The sequence below is a fragment of the Rhipicephalus microplus genome, unplaced genomic scaffold (genome assembly GCF_043290135.1).
Source record: "Rhipicephalus microplus isolate Deutch F79 unplaced genomic scaffold, USDA_Rmic scaffold_17, whole genome shotgun sequence".
NCBI lineage: Eukaryota > Metazoa > Arthropoda > Arachnida > Ixodida > Ixodidae > Rhipicephalus > Rhipicephalus microplus.
Window position 1 is genome coordinate 10,306,043 of NW_027464590.1, and position 15,386 is coordinate 10,321,428.

Here is a 15,386-nt window from a genome sequence, read left to right on the forward strand (position 1 = left end):
TTTTTTTCTTTGCTCTGATACCTTTGGAAAAATGTTCTGATGGCGGTGAGAGTAGAGCACGACTACCTGCGTTACGCACTTGGCTAGCGCGTTCGGCTGTTAACCAGAAGGTTGGAGGTTCGAGCTCTCCCGAGAGCGGTGTGTCTCTTTCTTTTTCTTTGCGCTGATAGCGTTGGAGAAATGTTCTGACGGTGGGGAGAGTGCAGCACGACTGTCTCCGTGGCGCAATCTGTTAGTGCGTCGGCTGTTAAGCAAAAGTTGGAGGAATTCGAGCCCTCCCGGGAGCAGTGTGTTTCTTTTTTTTCTTTGCACTGACAGCTATGGAGAAATGTTCCGACAGTGGTGAGAGTGGAGCACGACCGTCTCTGTGGCGTAATCTGCTATTAAGTCGGCTGTTAAGCAAAAGGTTGGAGGTTCAAGCCCTCCCAAGAGCGGTGTGTCTCTTTTTTTTTCTTTGCGCTGATATTTTTGGAGAAATGTTCTGACAGTGGAGAGAGTGGAGCGCGACTGTTTCCGTGGCAGAATCGGCTAGCGCTGTTAACCAACAGGTTGGTGGTTCGAGCCCTCCCGGGAGCCGTGTCTCTTTTTTTTCTTTGCGCTGATAGCTTTGAAGAAATGTTCGGACGGTGGTGAGAGTGGAGCACGACTGTCTCCGTGGCGCAATGTGCTAGTGCGTCGGCTGTTAAGCAAAAGGTTGGAGGTTTGAGCCCTCTCGGGAGCAGTGTGTCGCTTTTTTTCTTTCCGCTGAGAGCTTTGGAGAAACGTTCTGACGGTGGTGAGAGTTGAGCGCGGTTGGGTCCGTGGTGCAATGGCTAGCGCAATCGGCTGTTAACCAAAAAGTTGGTGGTTCGAGCCCTCCCATTAGCGGTGTGTCGCTTTTTTTCTTTGCACTGATATCTTTGGAGAAGTGTTCTGACCGTGGCGAGAGTGGAGCACGACTGTTTCCGTGGCGTAATTGTCCAGTGCGTTGTGCTGTTACCCAAAAGGTTGGAGTTTCGAACCCTCCCATGAGCGGTGTGTCTCTTTTTTTCTTTGCTCTGATACCTTTGGAAAAATGTTCTGATGGTGGTGAGAGTAGAGCACGACTACCTCCGTTACGCACTTGGCTAGCGCGTTCGGCTGTTAACCAGAAGGTTGGAGGTTCGAGCTCTCCCGAGAGCGGTGTGTCTCTTTCTTTTTCTTTGCGCTGATAGCTTTGGAGAAATGTTCTGACGGTGGTGAGAGTGGAGCACGACTGTCTCCGTGGCGCAATCAGTTAGTGTGTCGGCTGTTAAGAAAAAGTTGGAGGAATTCGAGCCCTCCCGGGAGCAGTGTGTTTCTTTTTTTCTTTGCACTGACAGCTATGGAGAAATGTTCCGACAGTGGTGAGAGTGGAGCACGACTGTCTCTGTGGCGCAATTGGCTAGCGTGTTCAGCTGTTAACCAAACGGTTGGAGGTTCGAGCCCTCCCGAGACGGGTGTGTCTTTTTTTTTCTTTGCAGTGATATCTTTGGAGAAGTGTTCTGACCGTGGTGAGAGTGGAGCACGACTGTCTCCGTGGCGCAATTGGCTAGCGCTGTTAACCAAAAGGTTGGAGGTTCAATCCCTCCCCAGAGCGGTGTGTCTCTTTTTTTTCTTTGCGCTGATAACTTTGGAGAAATGTTCTGACAGTGGAGAGAGTGGAGCGCGACTGTTTCCGTGGCAGAATCGGCTAGCGCTGTTAACCAACAGGTTGGTGGTTCGAGCCCTCCCGGGAGCCGTGTCTCTTTTTTTTCTTTGCGCTGATAGCTTTGAAGAAATGTTCGGACGGTGGTGAGAGTGGAGCACGACTGTCTCCGTGGCGCAATGTGCTAGTGCGTCGGCTGTTAAGCAAAAGGTTGGAGGTTTGAGCCCTCTCGGGAGCAGTGTGTCGCTTTTTTTCTTTGCGCTGATAGCTTTGGAAAAATGTTCTGATGGTGGTGAGAGTGGAGCACGACTACCTCCGTGTAGCAATTGGCTTGCGCGTTCGGCTGTTAACCAAAAGGTTGGAGGTTCGAGCCCTCCCGAGAGCGGTGTGTCTCTTTTTTTTCTTTGCGCTGATAGCTTTGGAGAACTGTTCTGACGGTGGTGACAGTAAAGCACGACTGTTTCCGTGGCAGAATCGGCTACCGCGATCAACTCTAACCAAAAGGTTGGAGTTTCGAGCCCTCCCGAGAGCGTTGTGTAATTTTTTTCTTTGGGCTGATAGCTTTGGAGAATTGTTCTGACGGTGGTGAGAGTGGAGCATGACTGTCTCCGTGGCACAATCTGCTAGTTCGTCGGCTGTTAAGCAAAAGCTTGGAGGTTCGGGCCCTCCCGAGAGCGGTGTGTCTCTTTTTTTTCTTTGTGCTGATAGCTTTGGAGAAATGTTCTGACGGTGGTGAGAGAGGAGCACGACTGTTTCCGTGGCAGAATCGGCTAGCGCAATCAACTGTTAACTGAAAGTTTGGAGGTTCAAGCCGTCCCGGGAGCAGTGTGTCGCTTTTTATCTTTGCGCTGATAGCTTTGGAGAAATGTTCTGGCGGTGGTGAGAGTAGAGCACGACAATCTCCTTGGCGCAATTGGCTAGCGCGTTCAGCTGTTAACCAAAAGGTTGGAGGTTCGAGCCCTCCCGAGAGTGGTGTGTCTCTTTTTTCTTTCCTCTGACAGCTGTGGAGAAATGTTCTGACGGTGGTGAGAGTACAGCCCGACTGTCTACGTGGCGCATTTGGCTAGCGCGATCGGCTGTTTACCGAAAGTTTGGAGGTTGGAGCCCTCCCAGGAGCGGCGTTTCGCTTTTTTCTTTGCGCTGACAGCTATGGAGAAATGTTCCGACAGTGGTGAGAGTGGAGCACGACTGTCTCTGTGGCGCAATCTGCTAGTAAGATCGGCTGTTTACCGAAAGTTTGGAGGTTGGAGCCCTCCCAGGAGCGGCGTTTTGCTTTTTTCTTTGCGCTGACAGGTATGGAGAAATGTTCCGACAGTGGTGAGAGTGGAGCACGACTGTCTTCGTGGCGCAATCTGCTAGTGCGTCGGCTATTAAGCAAAAGGTTGGAGGTTCGAGCCCTCCCGGGAGCAGTGTGTCTCTTTTTTTTCTTTGCGCTGAGAGCTGTGGAGAAATGTTCCGACAGTGGTGAGAGTGGAGCACGACTGTCTCCGTGGCGCAATCTGCTAGTGCGTCGGCTGTTAACCAAATGGATGGAGGTTCTAGCCCTCCTATGAGCGGTGTGTCGCTTTTTTTTGCACTGATATCTTTGGAGAAGTGTTCTGACCGTGGTGAGTGTGGAGCACGACTGTCTCCATGGCGCAATTGGCTAGCACGTTGGGCTGTTAACCAAAAGGTTGGAGGTTCGAACCCTCCCATGAGCAGTGTGTCTCTTTTTTCTTTGCGCTGATACCTTTAGAAAAATGTTCTGATGGTGGTGAGAGTGGAGCACGACTACCTCCGTGACGCAATTGGCTAGCGCGTTCGGCTGTTAACCAAAAGGTTGGAGGTTCGAGCTCTCCCGAGAGCGGTGTGTCTCTTTTTTTTCTTTTGCGCTGATAGCTTTGGAGAAATGTTCTTACGGTGTGAGAGTGGAGCACGACTGTCTCCGTGGAGCAATCTGTTAGTGCGTCGGCTGCTAAGCAAAAGGTTGGAGGAATTCGAGCCCTCCCGGGAGCAGTGTGTGTGTTTTTTTTTCTTTGCGCTGACAGCTATTGAGAAATGTTCCGACAGTGGTGATAGTGGAGCACGACTGTCTCCGTGGCGCAATTGGCTAGCGTGTTCAGCTGTTAACCGAAAGGTTGGAGGTTCGAGCCCTCCCGGGAGCAGTGTATCGCTTTTTTTCTTTGCGCTGATAGCTTTGGAGAAGTGTTCTGACCGTGGTGAGAGTGGAGCATGACTGCCTTCGTGGCGCAATCTGTTAGTGCGTTGGCTGGTAAACAAAAGTTGGAGGAATTCGAGCCCTCCCGGGAGCAGTGTGTCTCTTTTTTTTCTTTGCGCTGATAGCTTTGAAGAAATGTTCGGACGGTGGTGAGAGTGGAGCATGACTGTCTCCATGGCGCAATGTGCTAGTGCTTCGGCTGTTAAGCAAAAGGTTGGAGGTTTGAGCCATCCCGGGAGCACTGTGTCTCTTTTTTTCTTTGAGCTGATACCTTTGGAAAAATGTTCTGATGGTGGTGAGAGTAGAGCACGACTACCTCCATTACGCACTTGGCTAGCGCGTTCGGCTGTTAACCAGAAGGTTGGAGGTTCGAGCCCTCCCATAAGCAGTGTGTCGCTTTTTTTTCTTTGCACTGATATCTTTGGAGAAGTGTTCTGACCGTGGTGAGAGTGGAGCACGACTGTCTCCTTGGCGCAATTGGCTAGCGCGTAGAGTGGTTAACCAACAGGTTGGAGGTTCGAACCCTCCCATGAGCGGTGTGTCTTTTTTTTCTTTGCGCTGATACCTTTAGAAAAATGTTCGTATGGTGGTCAGAGTGGAGCACGACTACCTCCGTGATGCAATTGGCTAGCGCGTTCGGCTGTTAACCAAAAGGTTGGAGGTTCGAGCCCTCCCGAGAGCGGTGTGTCTCTTTTTTTCTTTGCGCTGATAGCTTTGGAGAAATGTTCTGACGGTGGTGAGAGTGGAGCACGACTATCTCCTTGGCGCAATTAGCTAGCGCGTTCAGCTGTTAACCAAAAGGTTGGAGGTTCGAGCCCCCACATGAGCGGTGTGTCGTTTTTTTTGCATTGATATCTTTGGAGAAGTGTTCTGACCGTGGTGAGAGCGGAGCACGACTGTCTCCGTGGCGCAATTGGCTAGCGTGTTGGGCTGTTTACCAAAAGGTTGGAGGTTCGAACCGTCCCATGAGGGGTGTGTCTCTTTTTTTTGCGCTGATACCTTTAGAAAAATGTACGTATGGTGGTGAGAGTGGAGCAAGACTGTTTCCGTGGCAGAATCGGCTAGCGCATTCAACTGATAACCAAAAGTTTGGAGGTTCCAGCCCTCCCGAGACCGGTGTGTCTCTTTTTTTTTCTTTGCGCTGATAGCTTTGGAAAAATGTTGTGACGGTGGTGAGAGTGGAGCACGACCGTCTCCGTGGCGCAATCTGCTAGTGCGTCGGCTGTTAAGCAAAAGGTTGGAGGTTCAAGCCCTCCCTGGAGCAGTGTATCGCTTTTTTTCTTTGCGCTGATAGCTTTGGAGAAGTGTTCTGACCGTGGTGAGAGTGGAGCATGACTGTCTTCGTGGCGCAATCGGCTTGCGTGTTGGGCTGTTAACCAAAAGGTTGGAGGTTCCACCCCTCCCAGGAGCGGTGTGTCTCTTTTTTTCTTTGCGCTGATACCTTTGGAAAAATGTTCTGATGGTGGTGAGAGTGGAGCACGACTGTCTCCGTGGCGCAATCTGTTAGTGCGTCGGCTGTTAAGCAAAAGTTGGAGGAATTCGAGCCCTCCCGGGAGCAGTGTGTTTCTTTTTTTTCTTTGCACTGACAGCTATGGAGAAATGTTCCGACAGTGGTGAGAGTGGAGCACGACTGTCTCTGTGGCGCAATTGGCTAGCGTGTTCAGCTGTTAACCAAACGGTTGGAGGTTCGAGCCCTCCCGAGACGGGTGTGTCTTTTTTTTTCTTTGCAGGGATATCTTTGGAGAAGTGTTCTGACCGTGGTGAGAGTGGAGCACGACTGTCTCTGTGGCGCAATTGGCTAGCGCTGCTAACCAAAAGGTTGGAGGTTCGAACCCTCCCATGAGTGGTGTGTCTCTTTTTTCTTTGCGCTGATAGCTTTGGAGAAATGTTCTGACGGTGGTGAGAGTGGAGCATGACTGTCTCCGTGGAGCAATGGCTAGCGCGTTCAGCTGTTAACCAAAAGGTTGGAGGTTCGAGCCCTCGCGAGAGCGGTGTGTCTCTTTTTTTTCTTTGCGCTGATAGCTTTGGAGAAATGTTCTGACGGTAGTGAGAGTAAAGCATGACTGTTTCCGTGGTGTAATGGCTAGCACGATCGGCTGTTAACCAAAACGTTGGAGTTTCGAGCCCTCCCATAAGCGCTGTGTCGCTTTTTTTGCACTGATATCTTTGGAGAAGTGTTCTGACTGTGGTGAGAGCGGAGCACGACTGTCTCCGTGGCGCAATCTGTTAGTGCGTCAGCTGTTAAGAAAGAGGTTGGAAGTTCGAGCCTTCCCGGGAGCAGTGTGTCTCTTTTTTTTCATTGCGCTGATAGCTTTGGAGAAATGTTCTGACGGTGGGGAGAGTGCAGCACGACTGTCTCCGTGGCGCAATCTGTTAGTGCGTCGGCTGTTAAGCAAAAGTTGGAGGAATTCGAGCCCTCCCGGGAGCAGTGTGTTTCTTTTTTTTCTTTGCACTGACAGCTATGGAGAAATGTTCCGACAGTGGTGAGAGTGGAGCACGACCGTCTCTGTGGCGTAATCTGCTATTAAGTCGGCTGTTAAGCAAAAGGTTGGAGGTTCAAGCCCTCCCAAGAGCGGTGTGTCTCTTTTTTTTCTTTGCGCTGATATTTTTGGAGAAATGTTCTGACAGTGGAGAGAGTGGAGCGCGACTGTTTCCGTGGCAGAATCGGCTAGCGCTGTTAACCAACAGGTTGGTGGTTCGAGCCCTCCCGGGAGCCGTGTCTCTTTTTTTTCTTTGCGCTGATAGCTTTGAAGAAATGTTCGGACGGTGGTGAGAGTGGAGCACGACTGTCTCCGTGGCGCAATGTGCTAGTGCGTCGGCTGTTAAGCAAAAGGTTGGAGGTTTGAGCCCTCTCGGGAGCAGTGTGTCGCTTTTTTTCTTTCCGCTGAGAGCTTTGGAGAAACGTTCTGACGGTGGTGAGAGTTGAGCGCGGTTGGGTCCGTGGTGCAATGGCTAGCGCAATCGGCTGTTAACCAAAAAGTTGGTGGTTCGAGCCCTCCCATTAGCGGTGTGTCGCTTTTTTTCTTTGTACTGATATCTTTGGAGAAGTGTTCTGACCGTGGCGAGAGTGGAGCACGACTGTTTCCGTGGCGTAATTGTCCAGTGCGTTGGGCTGTTACCCAAAAGGTTGGAGTTTCGAACCCTCCCATGAGCGGTGTGTCTCTTTTTTTCTTTGCTCTGATACCTTTGGAAAAATGTTCTGATGGTGGTGAGAGTAGAGCACGACTACCTCCGTTACGCACTTGGCTAGCGCGTTCGGCTGTTAACCAGAAGGTTGGAGGTTCGAGCTCTCCCGAGAGCGGTGTGTCTCTTTCTTTTTCTTTGCGCTGATAGCTTTGGAGAAATGTTCTGACGGTGGTGAGAGTGGAGCACGACTGTCTCCGTGGCGCAATCAGTTAGTGTGTCGGCTGTTAAGAAAAAGTTGGAGGAATTCGAGCCCTCCCGGGAGCAGTGTGTTTCTTTTTTTCTTTGCACTGACAGCTATGGAGAAATGTTCCGACAGTGGTGAGAGTGGAGCACGACTGTCTCTGTGGCGCAATTGGCTAGCGTGTTCAGCTGTTAACCAAACAGTTGGAGGTTCGAGCCCTCCCGAGACGGGTGTGTCTTTTTTTTTCTTTGCAGTGATATCTTTGGAGAAGTGTTCTGACCGTGGTGAGAGTGGAGCACGACTGTCTCCGTGGCGCAATTGGCTAGCGCTGTTAACCAAAAGGTTGGAGGTTCAAGCCCTCCCCAGAGCGGTGTGTCTCTTTTTTTTCTTTGCGCTGATAACTTTGGAGAAATGTTCTGACAGTGGAGAGAGTGGAGCGCGACTGTTTCCGTGGCAGAATCGGCTAGCGCTGTTAACCAACAGGTTGGTGGTTCGAGCCCTCCCGGGAGCCGTGTCTCTTTTTTTTCTTTGCGCTGATAGCTTTGAAGAAATGTTCGGACGGTGGTGAGAGTGGAGCACGACTGTCTCCGTGGCGCAATGTGCTAGTGCGTCGGCTGTTAAGCAAAAGGTTGGAGGTTTGAGCCCTCTCGGGAGCAGTGTGTCGCTTTTTTTCTTTGCGCTGATAGCTTTGGAAAAATGTTCTGATGGTGGTGAGAGTGGAGCACGACTACCTCCGTGTAGCAATTGGCTTGCGCGTTCGGCTGTTAACCAAAAGGTTGGAGGTTCGAGCCCTCCCGAGAGCGGTGTGTCTCTTTTTTTTCTTTGCGCTGATAGCTTTGGAGAACTGTTCTGACGGTGGTGAGAGTAAAGCACGACTGTTTCCGTGGCAGAATCGGCTACCGCGATCAACTCTAACCAAAAGGTTGGAGTTTCGAGCCCTCCCGAGAGCGTTGTGTAATTTTTTTCTTTGGGCTGATAGCTTTGGAGAATTGTTCTGACGGTGGTGAGAGTGGAGCATGACTGTCTCCGTGGCACAATCTGCTAGTTCGTCGGCTGTTAAGCAAAAGCTTGGAGGTTCGGGCCCTCCCGAGAGCGGTGTGTCTCTTTTTTTCTTTGTGCTGATAGCTTTGGAGAAATGTTCTGACGGTGGTGAGAGTGGAGCATGACTGTCTCCATGGCGCAATGTGCTAGTGCTTCGGCTGTTAAGGAAAAGGTTGGAGGTTTGAGCCATCCCGGGAGCACTGTGTCTCTTTTTTTCTTTGAGCTGATACCTTTGGAAAAATGTTCTGATGGTGGTGAGAGTAGAGCACGACTACCTCCATTACGCACTTGGCTAGCGCGTTCGGCTGTTAACCAGAAGGTTGGAGGTTCGAGCCCTCCCATAAGCAGTGTGTCGCTTTTTTTTCTTTGCACTGATATCTTTGGAGAAGTGTTCTGACCGTGGTGAGAGTGGAGCACGACTGTCTCCTTGGCGCAATTGGCTAGCGCGTAGAGTGGTTAACCAACAGGTTGGAGGTTCGAACCCTCCCATGAGCGGTGTGTCTTTTTTTTCTTTGCGCTGATACCTTTAGAAAAATGTTCGTATGGTGGTCAGAGTGGAGCACGACTACCTCCGTGATGCAATTGGCTAGCGCGTTCGGCTGTTAACCAAAAGGTTGGAGGTTCGAGCCCTCCCGAGAGCGGTGTGTCTCTTTTTTTCTTTGCGCTGATAGCTTTGGAGAAATGTTCTGACGGTGGTGAGAGTGGAGCACGACTGTCTCCGTGGCGCAATTGGCTAGCGTGTTGGGCTGTTTACCAAAAGGTTGGAGGTTCGAACTGTCCCATGAGGGGTGTGTCTCTTTTTTTTGCGCTGATACCTTTAGAAAAATGTACGTATGGTGTGAGAGTGGAGCAAGACTGTTTCCGTGGCAGAATCGGCTAGCGCATTCAACTGATAACCAAAAGTTTGGAGGTTCCAGCCCTCCCGAGACCGGTGTGTCTCTTTTTTTTTCTTTGCGCTGATAGCTTTGGAAAAATGTTGTGACGGTGGTGAGAGTGGAGCACGACCGTCTCCGTGGCGCAATCTGCTAGTGCGTCGGCTGTTAAGCAAAAGGTTGGAGGTTCAAGCCCTCCCTGGAGCAGTGTATCGCTTTTTTTCTTTGCGCTGATAGCTTTGGAGAAGTGTTCTGACCGTGGTGAGAGTGGAGCATGACTGTCTTCGTGGCGCAATCGGCTTGCGTGTTGGGCTGTTAACCAAAAGGTTGGAGGTTCCACCCCTCCCAGGAGCGGTGTGTCTCTTTTTTTCTTTGCGCTGATACCTTTGGAAAAATGTTCTGATGGTGGTGAGAGTGGAGCACGACTACCTCCGTGTAGCAATTGGCTTGCGCGTTCGGCTGTTAACCAAAAGGTTGGAGGTTCGAGCCCTCCCGAGAGCGGTGTGTCTCTTTTTTTTTCTTTGCGCTGATAGCTTTGGAGAACTGTTCTGACGGTGGTGAGAGTAAAGCACGACTGTTTCCGTGGCAGAATCGGCTAGCGCGATCAACTCTAACCAAAAGGTTGGAGTTTCGAGCCCTCCCGAGAGCGTTGTGTAATTTTTTTCTTTGGGCTGATAGCTTTGGAGAATTGTTCTGACGGTGGTGAGAGTGGAGCATGACTGTCTCCGTGGCACAATCTGCCAGTTCGTCGGCTGTTAAGCAAAAGCTTGGAGGTTCGAGCCCTCCCGAGAGCGGTGTGTCTCTTTTTTTTCTTTGCGCTGATAGCTTTGGAGAAATGTTCTGACGGTGGTGAGAGAGGAGCACGACTGTTTCCGTGGCAGAATCGGCTAGCGCGATCAACTGTTAACTGAAAGTTTGGAGGTTCAAGCCGTCCCGGGAGCAGTGTGTCGCTTTTTATCTTTGCGCTGATAGCTTTGGAGAAATGTTCTGGCGGTGGTGAGAGTAGAGCACGACAATCTCCTTGGCGCAATTGGCTAGCGCGTTCAGCTGTTAACCAAAAGGTTGGAGGTTCGAGCCCTCCCGAGAGTGGTGTGTCTCTTTTTTCTTTCCTCTGACAGCTGTGGAGAAATGTTCTGACGGTGGTGAGAGTACAGCCCGACTGTCTACGTGGCGCATTTGGCTAGCGCGATCGGCTGTTTACCGAAAGTTTGGAGGTTGGAGCCCTCACAGGAGCGGCGTTTCGCTTTTTTCTTTGCGCTGACAGCTATGGAGAAATGTTCCGACAGTGGTGAGAGTGGAGCACGACTGTCTCTGTGGCGCAATCTGCTAGTAAGATCGGCTGTTTACCGAAAGTTTGGAGGTTGGAGCCCTCCCAGGAGCGGCGTTTTGCTTTTTTCTTTGCGCTGACAGGTATGGAGAAATGTTCCGACAGTGGTGAGAGTGGAGCACGACTGTCTTCGTGGCGCAATCTGCTAGTGCGTCGGCTATTAAGCAAAAGGTTGGAGGTTCGAGCCCTCCCGGGAGCAGTGTGTCTCTTTTTTTTGCTTTGCGCTGAGAGCTATAGAGAAATGTTCCGACAGTGGTGAGAGTGGAGCACGACTGTCTCCTTGGCGCAATCTGCTAGTGCGTCGGCTGTTAACCAAATGGATGGAGGTTCTAGCCCTCCTATGAGCGGTGTGTCGCTTTTTTTGCACAGATATCTTTGGAGAAGTGTTCTGACCGTGGTGAGTGTGGAGCACGACTGTCTCCATGGCGCAATTGGCTAGCACGTTGGGCTGTTAACCAAAAGGTTGGAGGTTCGAACCCTCCCATGAGCAGTGTGTCTCTTTTTTCTTTGCGCTGATACCTTTAGAAAAATGTTCTGATGGTGGTGAGAGTGGAGCACGACTACCTCCGTGACGCAATTGGCTAGCGCGTTCGGCTGTTAACCAAAAGGTTGGAGGTTCGAGCTCTCCCGAGAGCGGTGTGTCTCTTTTTTTTTCTTTGCGCTGATAGCTTTGGAGAAATGTTCTGACGGTGGTGAGAGTGGAGCACGACTGTCTCCGTGGAGCAATCTGTTAGTGCGTCGGCTGCTAAGCAAAAGGTTGGAGGAATTCGAGCCCTCCCGGGAGCAGTGTGTGTGTTTTTTTTTCTTTGCGCTGACAGCTATGGAGAAATGTTCCGACAGTGGTGATAGTGGAGCACGACTGTCTCCGTGGCGCAATTGGCTAGCGTGTTGGGCTGTTAACCGAAAGGTTGGAGGTTCCACCCCTCCCGAGAGCGGTGTGTCTCTTTTTTTCTTTGCGCTGATACCTTTGGAAAAATGTTCTGATGGTGGTGAGAGTGGAGCACGACTACCTCCGTGTAGCAATTGGCTAGCGCGTTCGGCTGTTAACCAAAAGGTTGGAGGTTCGAACCCTTCCTTGAGCGGTGTGTCTCTTTTTTTCTTTACACTGATACCTTTGAAAAATGTTCTGATGGTGATGAGAGTGAAGCACGACTAAGTCCGGGACGCAATTGGCTAGCGTGTTCAGCTGTTAACCAAAAGGTTGGAGGTTCGAGCCCTGCCGAGAGTGGTGTGTCTCTTTTTTTTTCTTTGCGCTGATAGCTTTGGAAAAATGTTGTGACGGTGGTGAGAGTGGAGCACGACCGTCTCCGTGGCGCAATCTGCTAGTGCGTCGGCTGTTAAGCAAAAGGTTGGAGGTTCAAGCCCTCCCTGGAGCAGTGTATTGCTTTTTTTCTTTGCGCTGATAGCTTTGGAGAAGTGTTCTGACCGTGGTGAGAGTGGAGCATGACTGTCTTCGTGGCGCAATCGGCTTGCGTGTTGGGCTGTTAACCAAAAGGTTGGAGGTTCCACCCCTCCCGAGAGCGGTGTGTCTCTTTTTTTCTTTGCGCTGATACCTTTGGAAAAATGTTCTGATGGTGGTGAGAGTGGAGCACGACTACCTCCGTGTAGCAATTGGCTTGCGCGTTCGGCTGTTAACTAAAAGGTTGGAGGTTCGAGCCCTCCCGAGAGCGGTGTGTCTCTTTTTTTTCTTTGCGCTGATAGCTTTGGAGAACTGTTCTGACGGTGGTGAGAGTAAAGCACGACTGTTTCCGTGGCAGAATCGGCTAGCGCGATCAACTCTAACCAAAAGGTTGGAGTTTCGAGCCCTCCTGAGAGCGTTGTGTAATTTTTTTCTTTGGGCTGATAGCTTTGGAGAATTGTTCTGACGGTGGTGAGAGTGGAGCATGACTGTCTCCGTGGCACAATCTGCCAGTTCGTCGGCTGTTAAGCAAAAGCTTGGAGGTTCGAGCCCTCCCGAGAGCGGTGTGTCTCTGTTTTTTCTTTGCGCTGATAGCTTTGGAGAAATGTTCTGACGGTGGTGAGAGAGGAGCACGACTGTTTCCGTGGCAGAATCGGCTAGCGCGATCAACTGTTAACTGAAAGTTTGGAGGTTCAAGCCGTCCCGGGAGCAGTGTGTCGCTTTTTATCTTTGCGCTGATAGCTTTGGAGAAATGTTCTGGCGGTGGTGAGAGTAGAGCACGACAATCTCCTTGGCGCAATTGGCTAGCGCGTTCAGCTGTTAACCAAAAGGTTGGAGGTTCGAGCCCTCCCGAGAGTGGTGTGTCTCTTTTTTCTTTCCTCTGACAGCTGTGGAGAAATGTTCTGACGGTGGTGAGAGTACAGCCCGACTGTCTACGTGGCGCATTTGGCTAGCGCGATCGGCTGTTTACCGAAAGTTTGGAGGTTGGAGCCCTCACAGGAGCGGCGTTTCGCTTTTTTCTTTGCGCTGACAGCTATGGAGAAATGTTCCGACAGTGGTGAGAGTGGAGCACGACTGTCTCTGTGGCGCAATCTGCTAGTAAGATCGGCTGTTTACCGAAAGTTTGGAGGTTGGAGCCCTCCCAGGAGCGGCGTTTTGCTTTTTTCTTTGCGCTGACAGGTATGGAGAAATGTTCCGACAGTGGTGAGAGTGGAGCACGACTGTCTTCGTGGCGCAATCTGCTAGTGCGTCGGCTATTAAGCAAAAGGTTGGAGGTTCGAGCCCTCCCGGGAGCAGTGTGTCTCTTTTTTTTGCTTTGCGCTGAGAGCTATAGAGAAATGTTCCGACAGTGGTGAGAGTGGAGCACGACTGTCTCCTTGGCGCAATCTGCTAGTGCGTCGGCTGTTAACCAAATGGATGGAGGTTCTAGCCCTCCTATGAGCGGTGTGTCGCTTTTTTTGCACAGATATCTTTGGAGAAGTGTTCTGACCGTGGTGAGTGTGGAGCACGACTGTCTCCATGGCGCAATTGGCTAGCACGTTGGGCTGTTAACCAAAAGGTTGGAGGTTCGAACCCTCCCATGAGCAGTGTGTCTCTTTTTTCTTTGCGCTGATACTTTTAGAAAAATGTTCTGATGGTGGTGAGAGTGGAGCACGACTACCTCCGTGACGCAATTGGCTAGCGCGTTCGGCTGTTAACCAAAAGGTTGGAGGTTCGAGCTCTCCCGAGAGCGGTGTGTCTCTTTTTTTTCTTTGCGCTGATAGCTTTGGAGAAATGTTCTGACGGTGGTGAGAGTGGAGCACGACTGTCTCCGTGGAGCAATCTGTTAGTGCGTCGGCTGCTAAGCAAAAGGTTGGAGGAATTCGCGCCCTCCCGGGAGCAGTGTGTGTGTTTTTTTTTCTTTGCGCTGACAGCTATGGAGAAATGTTCCGACAGTGGTGATAGTGGAGCACGACTGTCTCCGTGGCGCAATTGGCTAGCGTGTTCAGCTGTTAACCGAAAGGTTGGAGGTTCGAGCCCTCCCGGGAGCAGTGTATCGCTTTTTTTCTTTGCGCTGATAGCTTTGGAGAAGTGTTCTGACCGTGGTGAGAGTGGAGCATGACTGTCTTCGTGGCGCAATCGGCTTGCGTGTTGGGCTGTTAACCGAAAGGTTGGAGGTTCCACCCCTCCCGAGAGCGGTGTGTCTCTTTTTTTCTTTGCGCTGATACCTTTGGAAAAATGTTCTGATGGTGGTGAGAGTGGAGCACGACTACCTCCGTGTAGCAATTGGCTAGCGCGTTCGGCTGTTAACCAAAAGGTTGGAGGTTCGAACCCTTCCTTGAGCGGTGTGTCTCTTTTTTTCTTTACACTGATACCTTTGAAAAATGTTCTGATGGTGATGAGAGTGAAGCACGACTACCTCCGGGACGCAATTGGCTAGCGTGTTCAGCTGTTAACCAAAAGGTTGGAGGTTCGAGCCCTGCCGAGAGTGGTGTGTCTCTTTTTTTTTCTTTGCGCTAATAGCTTTGGAAAAATGTTGTGACAGTGGTGAGAGTGGAGCACGACCGTCTCCGTGGCGCAATCTGCTAGTGCGTCGGCTGTTAAGCAAAAGGTTGGAGGTTCGAGCCCTCCCAAGAGCGGTGTGTCTCTTTTTTTTTGCGCAGATAACTTTGGAGAAATGTTCGTATGGTGGTGAGAGTGGAGCACGACTACCTCCGTGACGCACTTGGCTAGCGCGTTCGGCTGTTAACCAGAAGGTTGGAGGTTCGAGCTCTCCCGAGAGCGGTGTGTCTCTTTCTTTTTCTTTGCGCTGATAGCTTTGGAGAAATGTTCTGATGGTGGTGAGAGTGGAGCACGACTGTCTTCGTGGCGCAATCTGTTAGTGCGTTGGCTGTTAAGCAAAAGTTGGAGGAATTCGAGCCCTCCCGGGAGCAGTGTGTCTCTTTTTTTTTCTTTGCGCTGATAGCTTTGAAGAAATGTTCGGACGGTGGTGAGAGTGGAGCATGAGTGTCTCCATGGCGCAATGTGCTAGTGCTTCGGCTGTTAAGCAAAAGGTTGGAGGTTTGAGCCCTCCCGGGAGGACTGTGTCTCTTTTTTTCTTTGCGCTGATACCTTTGGAAAAATGTTCTGATGGTGGTGAGAGTAGAGCACGACTACCTCCATTACGCACTTGGCTAGCGCGTTCGGCTATTAACCAGAAGGTTGGAGGTTCGAGCCCTCCCATAAGCAGTGTGTCGCTTTTTTTTCTTTGCACTGATATCTTTGGAGAAGTGTTCTGACCGTGGTGAGAGTGGATCACGACTGTCTCCTTGGCGCAATTTGCTAGCGGGTAGAGTGGTTAACCAACAGGTTGGAGGTTCGAACCCTCCCATGAGCGGTGTGTCTTTTTTTTCTTTGCGCTGATACCTTTAGAAAAATGTTCTGATGGTGGTGAGAGTGGAGCACGACTACCTCCGTGACGCAATTGGCTAGCGCGTTCGGCTGTTAACCAAAAGGTTGGAGGTTCGAGCCCTCCCATGAGCGGTGTGTCTCTTTTTTTCTTTGCGCTGATACCTTTAGA

At 50.9% G+C, this 15,386-nt stretch overlaps 2 non-coding genes across 2 annotated transcripts; both read left to right on the forward strand.

Annotated features, from left to right (window-relative positions):
• The first annotated feature begins 3,715 nt into the window (after positions 1–3,715).
• TRNAN-GUU (transfer RNA asparagine (anticodon GUU)) lies at positions 3,716–3,789 on the forward strand. The gene has a single exon. It is a non-coding gene; the product is annotated as a tRNA-Asn (tRNA).
• A 10,015-nt stretch (positions 3,790–13,804) lies between these two features.
• Positions 13,805–13,878, forward strand: TRNAN-GUU (transfer RNA asparagine (anticodon GUU)). Its single transcript has one exon. It is a non-coding gene; the product is annotated as a tRNA-Asn (tRNA).
• The last annotated feature ends 1,508 nt before the right edge of the window (positions 13,879–15,386 follow it).